The following is a 13,488-nucleotide window of genomic DNA, read 5'->3' on the forward strand; positions in this document are numbered from 1 at the left end:
GCTGCAGAGTTCCCAAGCGGAATATGAGTTGCTGTTCCTGCAACCTTTGGGTAGCATCGTTGTGGCACTGCAGGAGGCCCAGGATGGACATGTCGTCTGAGGAATGGGAGGGGGAGTTGAAATGGTTCGCGACTGGGAGGTGCAGTTGTTTAGTGCAAACCGAGCGTAGGTGTTCTGCAAAGCAGTCCCCAAGCCTCTCTTGGTTTCCCCGATGTAGAGGAGGCCACAATGGGAACAGCGGATGCAGTATACCACATTAACAGATGTGCAGGTGAACATCTGCTTGATGTGGAAAGTCTTCTTGGGGCCTGGGATGGGGGTGAGGGGGGAGGTGTAGGGGCAGGTGTAGCACTTCCTGCTGTTGCAGGGAAAAGTGCCGGGTGTGGTGGGGCTGGAGGGGAGTGTGGAGTGGCCAAGGGGGTCCCGGAGAGAGTGGTCCGTCTGGAAAGCAGATAAGGGTGGGGAGGGAAAAATGTCTTCGGTGGTGGAGTCGGATTGCAGATGGCGGAAGTGTTGGAGGACGATGCATTGGATCCGGAGGTTGGTGGGGTGGTACGTGAGGACTGTTTAGTGTGAACCGAGCGTAGGTTCTGTGTAGGTTCCTCAGTTCTGCACCAGTATCAACCTCAATTATGTCAACAAGTCTCTGGATTAGCAATCAAATACAAATCTCAAACCAAGAGACGAGTGCAAGCACTGAGAAATGGTTGACAAACTGAAGGTTTGTATGTAAAGAGAATTCTGCAATTCATCAGAATATTACCAGAGGTTTAAATGAGGACAGGTTACTTAAACTTGTGTTCTGTAATATAAAAGTTAAAAGATGATTTGGTTATTTTCAAAATCCTAAATATCTCAAAAGAGCAACTTTCTTCTGCTGGTGGGAAATCTAGGACAAGAGACATAACTTTAAAGTCAGAACCAAGACATTCAGGAGAGGAACTGAAAGAAGAAACTTTGCACTAAACAAATTGTGTGCGGAAGTCAATTTAAATTTAAAAAAAGGAGTCACGGTAACTCAGCTTGATAGCTTTTTACTGGCCAAGGGTAAATGGAGTTAGGAAACAGATTAGACTCATGTTACTATGCTTGGTGACATGTTTTATGGTGTACAACTCCATTCATAATTCCTCTCATAATGAAGTTCCCATGTCGGTCTATAGTAGTATTTGGATAACATCCAAGCTTTGGCTAACAAGCAACATGCATCTACAAACCATGTAATATCCCTCTGGAGTAGAAATCCAGTCACCCCTCCTTCAGCTTCAATGGCACCATCACAAATTCTGCATCAAGATCAAAAGCTTTTGGATAACCATTTAATCATATGCTGAACTGGACCAGATTAACACCATGGCTGCAAGAGTAGGGCACAAGCTCAGTAGCAGCAGTGTGTACTGTCTACAAGATGCACTGAGACATTCACCAATGATCCTCAGACAGCATCTTCCAAACCCACAATCATTGCCATTTAGAAGAACAAGGGCAGCAGGTGCGTGGGAACACCAACACATGCAAGTTCCCCTCCAAGCCACTCACCACCCTGACTTGGAAAGATATCACCATTCCTTCACTGTTGCTGGGTCAAAAGCCTGGTATTCCCTCCCTAATGGCATTGTGGTGGAAGTGAACTGCAGCAGTTCAAGAAGGCAGCTCACCACTACCTTCTCAAGGCCAACTAGGCATGGGCAATAAATGCTGGCCATCCAGCAATGCCCACATCCCACAAAATGAATACAGAAAGGCTTCATAATTAGCTCAACTCCTGACCCTTCAGAGATGACTCATCATCAAGGCTTAAGTCAGGAGTGTGGTGAAATACCACTCACCTGGATGGATGGAGCTACATTATCACTTGATTCTTGACATTACGCCACCCAGACCAGAGAGATTAATTGATTCAGTGCACCTACAAGAAGTTTCAATATCAATCTCTCACATGACAGGTACAATGTGGCTATGAATGTAATGCAGTTACTTGATCTTATTTTCATTCACCCATGACCTCCATCAAGAAAGACGAACAGCAAAGGAAAACCATTTCAAAACTTCCACATTTATTCTGACTTGTATCTAAAAATCACCATTTCTCTGAGTTTCTCCACCTATCAACAAGGAAATTTCATACAGAAGTTCAACCACTGTTTTTGCATAAACAGAGAAAATAGAAGCAAAAATAGTTCATATGGTCCACAAAGCCTACTCCAGCACTAAATATGATCATGGTTTATCCCTTATCTCAATGCATACTCCCACATTCTCCTCACACTCCTTGAAGCCTTTAGTATCCATTTCTTTCTTAAAACGTATTATTTGATTTCACCTCCGTTGCCTTGTAGTAGAGAATTCACTTGGTCACCACTCTCTGAAGAATCTGTCCTCATGTCCCCAAATGGTTTAACCTTATCATGAGACTGTGACCCCTTGTTCTAAATCAGCCAAGCGGAACATGATCCCTGCATCCAACCTATCCAGCTGTGTCAGAAATTTATATGTCGTGAGACCCCTCTCCAGCAAACATAGGCTCAGTTGACCTCATCTATCCTCAAAAAAGCCAACCATCTCAGGATTCACCTTGGTGAACTTTTACTGATCTCTACGGCAAATATCTTTCCTTAGGCATACAATATTCCAGGGGTAGTCTCAACAAAGTCCAGTGCAGATGTGGCAAGACATCCCTACTTCTGTACTCAAACTCATTTGTAACGAAGGCCAACATACGATTTACTTTCTTTACTGCACTTGCACACTTGCTTTTGGTAACTGGCAAACAAGAGTATCCAGGCACCTTGGCACATCAAGATTTCCCAACTATGACTGTTTAAATAATCCTTTGCCATTCTGTTTTCCCTATGGAAAAAGCATAATTGGGCAATGAAATATGGACAATAAATGCAGCTTTGCTTGTATTATTCAAATGTATATTTTATAAACCAGAATTCTGAAGTAGTCATGCTGGAGTCAAAAATTTAATCCTCCTCCTCTCTCCACAGAAGCTGCCACACTTGAGTTTCTGAAGCATTTTCTGTTTTCATTTGTAACTAATCCCTATTTTATGCAGACAGGGCATTGACTTCACAACTCCCTACCTGGACAAAAAGCTACATGCCAAGTTGGGCTGTCATTTAAATCTACTTCTATTCACAGTATATGAAAAGTTGGGTTTGCTGTTTATTGTCCTCATGTATACAATGGTCTGCAACTTAAGCATCAGATATACTACACTGCTTAATCCTTCAATTCAAAATGAAAGATGTGTTATACTTAGAAGTCTGTCCTGATGGGTGTCAGAAAGAAAAAAGAAGTGGCAGCGTGTCTCTTTTCATCAATACTAAAGACGTGAAAATATTTTAAAAAAACAAATCAAATGTGTTTTCAGTAAAACTCAATTTAAAATGCAAAAGGATCCAGTGATGTAGTTATTGTAATGAGGTCAGCCTGGAGGACCTCACAGAATACAAACTGCCTGATTGGACCAGGTTAACAGCCACAATCAGGGAGCCCTGACTGACAGAAACAGGAGTGTCAGAAGTTCTGTTCAGACAGCTGTCTTTGAGGAAGCTGGACCAGCCTCAAGTATGAACTGCCTCTGTTTGCCAGTTCCCTTTCTTTTCTTCTTCTTCTGCTCTCTCCTGTCTGCAGTAATTATATCCACACCGCCCCCCCCATATCCTGCCCTTTTAACTACCCACCTAGGGAGTTGGGTCACAACCGGGTATTGTGTGGCGAGAGCTGAATGCGCGGGCCCTGTCCTGCAGCAATGGCGGATTGAGTGTGGGCCAGAGCAATGGCTGAGAATCAGGAGTGGGCCGGTGAGACAGCGATGGCGAGAGTGGGCCTTTCACATGTCGGTGGCCTTCTGGGTGTCCTAGCGACTGGAATGGTGGCAGCACCATTGTGGAGATGGGACTTGGGACTCTGAGTTCGGCACTTTTACTTTTTCCTCTTACTTACTTTTTGGCTCTGTTAAATCTTTTAATTCTGGTTTTGTAACCAGGTGAGCGCCAATGAATGGCAGCTTTTTACACTTTTCACTGCACTATGTCTCCCTATACTTAGTACATGTGATAAATAACTAAATCTAAATCTATGCAGGTGTAAATAAAGGGTGACTTGGTGTTGGGATACTGGCCTCTGGTGTTATTTCAGGTGACATATTGGAAATGGTAGATTTCACTCTGTCCATCAGTACAGTGTCCAGAACACAAGATCATGTCCTGTAAGTAGCCAGTTCCTATAGTTATAGAGTCGTAGTCACACAGCATGGAAATAAACCCTTCTGTCCAACCAGTTCAAGCTAACCATGTTCCTGAACTAAACAAATCTCACTTGGCTGCACTTGACCCATATCCCTCCAAACCTTTCCTATTCATGAACTTATCCAACTGTATTTTAAATGTTGTAACTGTACCTGCTTCCATCATTTCCCCTGGAAGTTCTTTCCAAACATAAACCACTATATAAAAACGTTGCCCCTCAGGTCATTTTTAAACCTTCCTCCTCTCACCTTAAAAATATGCCCCCTAGTATTGAATTCCGCCAGCCTAGGGAAAAGGCCCTTGGCTATTCACCTCATCTATTCCCCTCATGATTTTATAAACTTCAATAAGGTTACCCCTCAACCCCCTACACTTCAGTGAAAAAAGTCATTTTCTTTGCAGTCTAATTTTATACCTCAAACCCTCCATTCCCAGCAACATCCAGGTAAATCTTTGCTGAACCCTCTCAGTCTTAAAAAATATCCTTCCTATAACAGGGCGATCAGAACTACGTACAGTACCCCAGCAGTTAATCTAACAGAATGGGAGAAACAAAATTATACCTCAAAGATCTGAAATGGGTCACATTTGTTAAGGTCAGTGCCTACTGTGCTTTAACAGTAGAATGTTCTAGAAAGCTCTTAAATCTAACTGAATAAAGTTTTTAAGCAGAAACTGGAAAGTTGCATTAGCACACTGTCGAGCTCTGGTGATTTATGACGCATGAGCAAGTTTGAGTGCTTCTGCAGATGGACATTATAAAACATTTTCATTACTCACCATATGTCCTTGCAGGCATTTAAGACGGAATATTTTATTTCTAAAAACATCTGGTTTAGATTTGTATCTGGTAATTGGGAGATCCTTAGTGCGGTTCTCGCTAATAAGGCATTTGATTTCTTTTCTATTTATTTTACGCATCTAAACTACGAATTGGTGGCGAAAGCTGCAGGTGGTGATTTTTCCGAGATAGCGCCAAAAATTTATAGCTCCGCTGAATGTGATTTTGTGGGTCAGTGATTACTGTTGAGAGGTCAACACTTTTATATTTGATCTAAAAAGCAATAAAGTGCAACCGTGAAGTTATAAAAGCAGCTAATAAGGAGCTTACTAGAATGTTCTAAATTACGAGGGGGTGGGAAGTGAAAAGGAAATGTCTTTAAAATGCCGCTTTTGATTTAATATATATCGTGGCTAAGTCCACTAACCATTACATTCATGTTGTTTTTCGTGTATTTTTGTTAAATCCCAAATAATGGGCACCACATGGAAACCTTAGCAGTATTTCTTTACGTTTAAAAGCCAGATCTCTACGATGGCCAATTGTTAAACATATCAGGATAGTACAGTCAGCCGGAATGTATTCAGAGTTTAAAAAAAAAATCAACAAAATGGTGTACCGACCAAACTGATTTTAAAGATTTTAAAATTTAGTTCAGGACTTGACTACACAGGGAAACCGAGATGACCATGTTGTTAGTAACTGGTCTTATAAAGAATTTTAAGCAAGATATCAAGTGACCTCTCTCTCTCATTCCATGCCAGTTTTGTATCGCGTTTCATCAGGGTTACTGGAATCATGTCTGTGGGATTAATCATGTTACAATCCAAACCACAAAACAAATCATGTCACTGATAAATTGCCTAAAATTAATTGTCGTCTTAAGGTATGTGATGCTTAAATCTGTGGGCAAGTTTAGTTTTAAAGTTAGACTTTGCTAATGCAACCCTCACTTATTTGGCGCACACGCTCTAAGTCGATAAAGAACTGTATTGCATACACTTTAACATCCTACGAGACTGCCAGTAGCAGATGAACACGAATACCAAAGAGGATCGTACAGATGTCTACCATTGTCTTGTCGGAGATCTGGCACGTCTTCTTACATTTTTGGGAAGGGCTTCCAAAAAAAACATCCACCATCTCCAATTGATGGACTCCAGCTGAGGGAGAGAATGTGCTCCTCTCCATTACAGAGCAACTGTGCTCCAGCGGTCGAACCAATGGACAGGCTATTCTGGATGCTTGTTGGGCGCGTTTTTCCGTGATTTATCTTGGAGTTTAATGAGGGTGGGCGCCTACTAACTGGCACGCGTGCACAAAACTTTCCGTTCCTTTCTCAACATGAAATAAACATTCAAGTTTGGTTAGTAAAGAGACTCATCTGGTGCTCCTGGGGGATAGTAACTCTGTTAGGCAAAAGCTGCTTATATCATCCTTCTTTGTGCGACATGAGATAAATGGCATTAAGTAGATTCTTTGCCCTGCAATGACAACTGAGCTGTGTTGAATTTTGGGATACAGCGTTCGCTCCCTCTGATGTGCGGTAGCGCTTTGCGAATCAGAAACGCGCAAAGCCGCTACTTGGTTGAATATCTCAAACGCGCGAAATTGGATTTTGGACAATGTGAAATAAGAACACTTAATCGGAAACTGGACGAAGAAGTCCAAGTTATCCCTTCGGAATCGTGGTGAGAAAAGAAAACAATATAGATAAAGCTGCTCCATTTAGTGACTAAACCCCAGAAGTCTTTTGCAGAACATGCAACAGAGAAGAGAGGCTTATCGAAGGCAAAGACCTCCTTTGCAAAGGCAGTCGTGTAAATATTTGTAATCAACCCATTCAGAGATGTCAGCATACCTCCGGAGTAGGTGGGACTTGAATCAGGCCTTTTGGCCCAGAGGTAGACAGACCACCAATGTCACAAAACCCTTAAAGTTGTCCACCGTTCTAAGAATTAGCTGTTGGGGTACACTATCTGCAATTTTAGTGGCAAAACAATAGTATAAGCTGCATGAAATATGGCAGTGGACCAGATCAGTGCTGTCAAGAAATTTCCTCGAAGCCGATAGGATGCAGTATGTGTAAAACTGTAACAGAATGCCTTGCAACAGTCTCAAAGGGGAGGTGATGACAAAGTGATAATGTCACTGGACAAGTAAACCAAAAACTCAGACTAACATTCTGGGGGATACGGGTTCAAATCCCATAATGACAGATAGTGAAATTTGAGATCAATAAAAATTTGGAGGGGAAAGAAGCAATTATGTAACTATTATTGATGATTGTAAGAACAAAACACCATCTGGTTCATTTAAGGTATTTCAATGTAGACAAACCTGCCATCTCTTCTTGGTTGACTCTTTACTGTCCTCTGGGCAATTAGGAATGGGCAATAAGGGCTAACTTAGCTAGTGAGCCCCAAAACCCATGGGTACATTTTTTAAAAAATCACAATTTCTTGCTCCACAGATATCTGCTCATTAGATGGTCATTTTGTGGTCCTTTCAAAGAAGAAAGTGTTGTCTCCCACACACTATACTTCCAAGCTAAAGTACAGTTCCATTTACAGATAGGTATGCTCACACCTGTCACATATTATCTGTAGGTCTGGTCCAATTTGAACTGAAAGACACAAAGCTACCCTTGGTAAATTCATGGCCTGAGAGAGAGCTTTTGTACATGTGTTGCTGCCTGGGATGTGATTTTTCTTTCTTTTATAAAGGAGTATTTCATGAGATGTGAGCATTGCAGGTTTCGTATGATGTGTTGCTCAATTCTAATGGCCCTTGAAAATGTGGTGGTGAGTTGCCTTCTTGAACCAATGCAGTCCATTTGATGTAGGTACATCCATAGGAAGGAAATACCATGATTTTAAATTAGTGATACTGAAGAAACAGTTATTATAGCCCCAAGTCAGGATGGTGTACACCTTTTGAGAGAAGCTTGCAGTTGGTGGTGTTTCCATGCATCTAATGCACTTTTCTTTCTGAGATGCACTTGAAGAAGCCTTGATGCAGTGCAACTTGTGGTTGGTAAACACTGCAACCATTGGTGTGGAGGGAATAAATAGGATGCTGTTCAAGTGTATTGCCTTGTTCTGGATTTTGTTGAACTTATTGAGTTTTGGAGCTCTGTGCATCCAGGTAAGTGGAAAGTATTTTATCAGGTCCTGACATGTACTTTGCAGTCAATGGGCAGGCTTTGTGAAGGCAAGAGGTGAGTTCCTTGCCTTAATTCTCCATATCTTATCGTGTAATCCTGGGATGTTGATAATGGGGATTCAGCCTGAGGATAATGCCTGTGACTATCAAAGGAAGATTGTTAGATTATTTTCTTAATGGAGATAGTCAATGCCAGGTGATTGTTACTTGTCACTTATCAGTCCAAGCCTGGGAAAAAAAGAAAAAGTGCTGAAGAAACTCAGGTCTACCAGCATCCGTGAAGAGGGAAACAAAGTTAACTTTTAAGCCAGTCCAACTAACCAGAGCTTTCTCTCTCCACAGGAGCTGCCAGACCTGCTGACCTTCTCCAGTACATTCTGTATTTGGGCAGCATGGTGACTCAGTGGTTAGCACTGCTGGCTCACAGTGCCAGGGACCCAGGTTCAATTCTACCCTCAGGCAATTGTCTGTGTGGTGTTTGCACATTCTCCCCATGTCTGCATGGGTTTCCTCTGGGTGCTCTGGTTTCTTCCCACAGTCCAAAGATGTGCAGGTTAGGTGGATTGGCCATGCTAAATTGCCCATAATGTCCAGGGATGTGTAGGTTAGTGGGTTAGCCATGGCAAATACAGGGCTAGGGTAGGGGGTTGAGTGTGGGTGGGATGCTCGTTGGAGAGTCGGTGTGGACTTGTTGGACTGAATGGTCTGTTTCCACAATGTAGGGATTCTATGATCTATGATTTGTTTCAGAGTTTCAGCATATGCAATAGTTTGCTTTTTATTCAAGCTTGGATGTTATCCACTCTTGCTGCAAGAGGAAGCCATCGAAGATGATTGTGCCTACAACACCACCTTGAAGGACACCTGCAGGGATGTACTGGGACTGATGAATAGCCCTCAATAACCACAGCCATCTTCCTTTAGTGCTGGTAGACTCTTTATTTCTCATGAAGGGTTTTCTTCCTAGTTCCCAGTGTCATTTAATTTTGTTAGTTTGTTGATGCCACATTTTGTCAAATGCTGGACTGATACCAAGATAGTCACTCTTTCCATCCCCCTGAAGGTCAGCTCCCTTTTCCCTGTTGGGACCAAGTCTATGATGAAATCCGAAATGGAGGGGTTCTGGCAGTAGCAAAACGGAGCATCAGTGAGCAGATTATTCCTTTGCAAATGCCTCTTGATAACATTGTTGATGACAACTTCATCACTTTAAGAGTAGACAAGGCAATGACCAAAACAAAAAGACATTGGTAATTGGACACATTGGATATGCCTTTTTCTGAACTGGACCTTCTTTGAGCAATTGTAAGTAGATGTCAATGTTGCAGTTGTATTAGTCCTGCTTGGCTCACTGTACAGCTAGTTTAGCACATAAGTCATCATCACTGCTGAAGTGTTGTCAAGGCCCATGCTTTTTACGCTTCACTGGGGTATCATGCCAGAAATCAAGTCCTGCTATTCCTGGAGTTATCACAAAAGTTAGATTTCAAAAATTGCCCAATTTACCTGCCTTCAAACCCAGGTTGACAGACAAAGCACGGACCAGGTTCCTGTATTAACAAGAATTATTATTTATTACAAATAAATTGAGTCTAGCTACAGAAACTATGTAGAACTGACAATACATAATCCATTCATTAAAACTCTAATCTCCCACTTAAATTTCTCCCTTACAGACAAATACAGATTGGAGGCAAAAAAAGATGTTATAGGCAGAGGTAAAAACTGGAAAGCAGTTTAGTGGTCTCAGTTCACAGGAATTGCAGAGAATTTCTGTACTGATCAGAATGCTGCTCCTCAATCTTCCTTCTCCAGTTGCTTTGATTTGTTCGTAAGAGGCACAGGATAACTGATGAACGCCTATAAAAGTCTTTGAATTGGTGATTAAACATCAACGCCTACAGCAACTGTTGAAGGAAAATATAAACATATTCTACTAATGCTTGAACCTAGCAGATGTGTAAACAGTATTTACAATAACCGTCAGGTTACTTGCTCGAAAAAAAAAGCAGCAATCTTTTAATCATCCTCGGTTATTAAAACTGTTCTTCTCCCATTTCAGTCCACAATCAGAAAAATATAGAAAAGTTTTAAAAAACATTTTTAACATACTTTACATTGGGAAGAGGCTACGATGGACAATCTGCATGGCTAAATATGGTTGAAACTGCTTTAATTTCCTTTTGCACTGATGTGTTAGGTTTCACCATTTTTGAGGGTGGGGTATTGATGGGATTTTAATTTTTTTGATTAGTTTGATTTTCCACCACCATTTATAACTGTATGTGGCAGAGTTGGAGAGCTTTGATCTGATCAATTGGTTATGGAGTTGCTTAATGTGATTTTTGAATGCAAAATCTACATGCAAGTAGTCCTGCGTTGTAGTTTCATCTGATTCACACTTAATTTTCAGGTATGCTTGGTATTGTTTCTGGTATACCCTCTTGCACCCTTCAGAAGTTAGGTTGATTTCCCCTAACCTGATAGTAATGCTAGAGTGAGGGATAAGAAGGCGTCACCAGTTACTGTTAACCCAACAATGCTTCATGTATGCCCAATTTTGAAGCTAAATTTGTTCTGAATCTCTCTGGTTTAGTACAATGACAGTGCTAGAAAACAATATGGATAATATCTTCTGTCTGAAGACTGGGCCTTGTCTCTAAAATATGACTTTCTGCTGTTCAAGTGAGAATCAAAATTGAATCAGTGCCAAGGCTCTAGTTTGAATTGAAGATTTCAGTAGGATATCTGGTTGGGTAGCGTTGGCGTTGCTACATTTTAATTGGTGCTCCTGGCTTTTTTCTGCAGCAGTTGTTCCATCAAGGCCCTCTGGCCTTGTGCAGCTGTCTCCCTTGATGGCAAGATTCTCACTGTGCATACAATGTTCCAGCCAGGGAAACTGGCCAGGCCATATCCAAAATAATACATGGAAGTTCAGCTCTGCTGGATCTCTGTTCCCAAAGACAAGAATTGTCCCAAAATACCTTGCCTTTAAAGATAGATGAAAGGTTTTGTTTGGAAATGTTTTACAGCTGTTTGGCTCTTACCCTTACTAAAAGATATTCTCATGATAGTCGCCCAGGATAACATGGAATCAATGGCTTGTTTGAGCAAAGAGTTCTTGTCACATCAGACTAGCTACAACAGAGGCATTTACTAAGTTTTGAGGAACTATAACTGGCTGAGAACTGTTCAGTGTGAGGGGAAGCAAACCAAGGGAGCCTTGTCCTCAAAAGTAGTTTGATGCAGGACACAAGGCATTAACACAATAAATTACCTCAGTTTTACTTAAATGCTCCCTTACAATGGAGGGTATGGATTACAGGTTTTGGTACTACCATGAGTGGTGTGTTGCTTAAGATTGTGTTGATGACTATCATGTTGTGGGATCTGTTTTAAGTACAGAATTAAACAGAGCAAATAGCATTTTAACTGTTTTGGGAAATTACTGCAGATGGCAATCAGGGGGTTAAATGTAGCACAGCGTTCTCTTACAACAGCTGTGAATACTGTCATTGAGATCTATGATGTACTTGTAAAAATCCTAGATTACAAATAATTAACTATGGATGATTTGGAAAGAACAAACTGTATACTTTACCCAATTATAGTTACCCTATAGGCTATTCTAATGTAGGCCACTAACCTTGCAGCTACGTTGCCCAAAGATCAATTGTATGGCTGCAGAGAGAGTCAATGAGAGATCTGGCTTTCTGTCCAGATGTCTGAAGATATTTGCCATCCAGATCCGAACAAGGTTTGTGCAAATGTCTGTGAATGGGCAGGTGCTGACAGCATTCCCCACATATCTTCAGCTGTTGTGGTAACATCTGAAGCACCTGTTGTATAGAATCATGGCATGACCATTCCAAGAGGTTCACAGCGTTTAGCTCTTAAGGCAACCACAGTTGTTCCTTCTGTTCAGGACTTGTTCTTCAGTTATTGTTAGATAAATCTAAAATATTTCGCAATGGTCAAGTAGAAGTATGAGTTAATAGGATAATAAAGCTGTCTTTTTTCCAACATTATGCCATTTCCATGCAGTAATCAGAACTGTGCACTGTTCTTCTTTTTGCCATTTCCCACAAGATTATAATTAAAACACCAGCAGCATGAATGCAAAAGACGTTTGACTTACTGATCATTGAAGCTTTACATTGATGAAACCCACTGTCAGTCAACAACGATGCATGTAAAGGCAGCTCATTAGAGAGTTCCCTGGTCAAATGGAGGCTGTTTATCAGGGCCAAAACTTTCTTGCCCAATTCTTTTTCCATTAAACAAGACTTAAGACCATAAATGGGCACAGGTGCTTTGCAAAATTCAGTTTTGAATTATATTGTAAATATTTCACATTACATAGTGCACATTTGAAGAGAAAGTGAAACCAATGTTATTTATTGAAACTAACCCAATAAAAGAGCTGAATGTGTCCATATGCATTGATGGTTACAGGGATGTTGAAGGACATTTCCTTCATCATGAAAGAATCCATGTTGTTTTTGTGTTCAGTCCATTAATGTTTGTATTGGTATTTGGTGATGTATTCACCACTGTGCAACATGGCTGAATTTGCGGTCTCAGTTTATCCTGCATTTTTTGCACGGGAAAGAATATCATTTGGTATCAGTCTTGGTGTGTGTAACTGAACTGGAAACCCAGTAAGGACTCTGTCTGACCATTCATTTTCCTACTTTGAATGAACTCCAACCCCACCCCCACTACCACCACCACACCCAGAGGCCAGGCCAGTCCATTCTCATTTCAATTCTTCTTCATCCAATTGATCCCACCATTTGTTCTCCCCTGGATCCCTCTTCCAATTTTCATCTTATCACTGGTCACTTCAAAAACCCCATCATCACTAGCTTAGCCTTGCCAGTCCTGATAATCTGTGTAGGAAACTATTTTCCTAGTGATCGTCATACAAATAACTGTACAAAATTGACAGCTGTGCACTACCTTGAAGCAATCATGTGTGAGGTATGACACTGACTTTATCTTGGAGGTAGGACTTCATGAAAGCTGAGTTGCATTATCGAGTATTCATGGTACACAAATGTCTTACAAGTCTGAACCTGCCAGAAATTGGCGTAAAGTTTGAGATGCTACTGATTTTATGGCTGTACCTGAACCCATTACTGGGAAATCAAAATTTCATAATTTACCCAATGTTGCTGTGCACACTGCACCTCATTTTCACCTCTCCAAGAAATTCCTCCCTTAATTAATGTCATTTTTGTGTTCAACACTAATTGAATGTGAAAACGTTTCTTTCCCCTT

This window comes from Rhincodon typus, chromosome 7 (assembly GCF_021869965.1).
Source record: "Rhincodon typus isolate 14 chromosome 7, sRhiTyp1.1, whole genome shotgun sequence".
NCBI lineage: Eukaryota > Metazoa > Chordata > Chondrichthyes > Orectolobiformes > Rhincodontidae > Rhincodon > Rhincodon typus.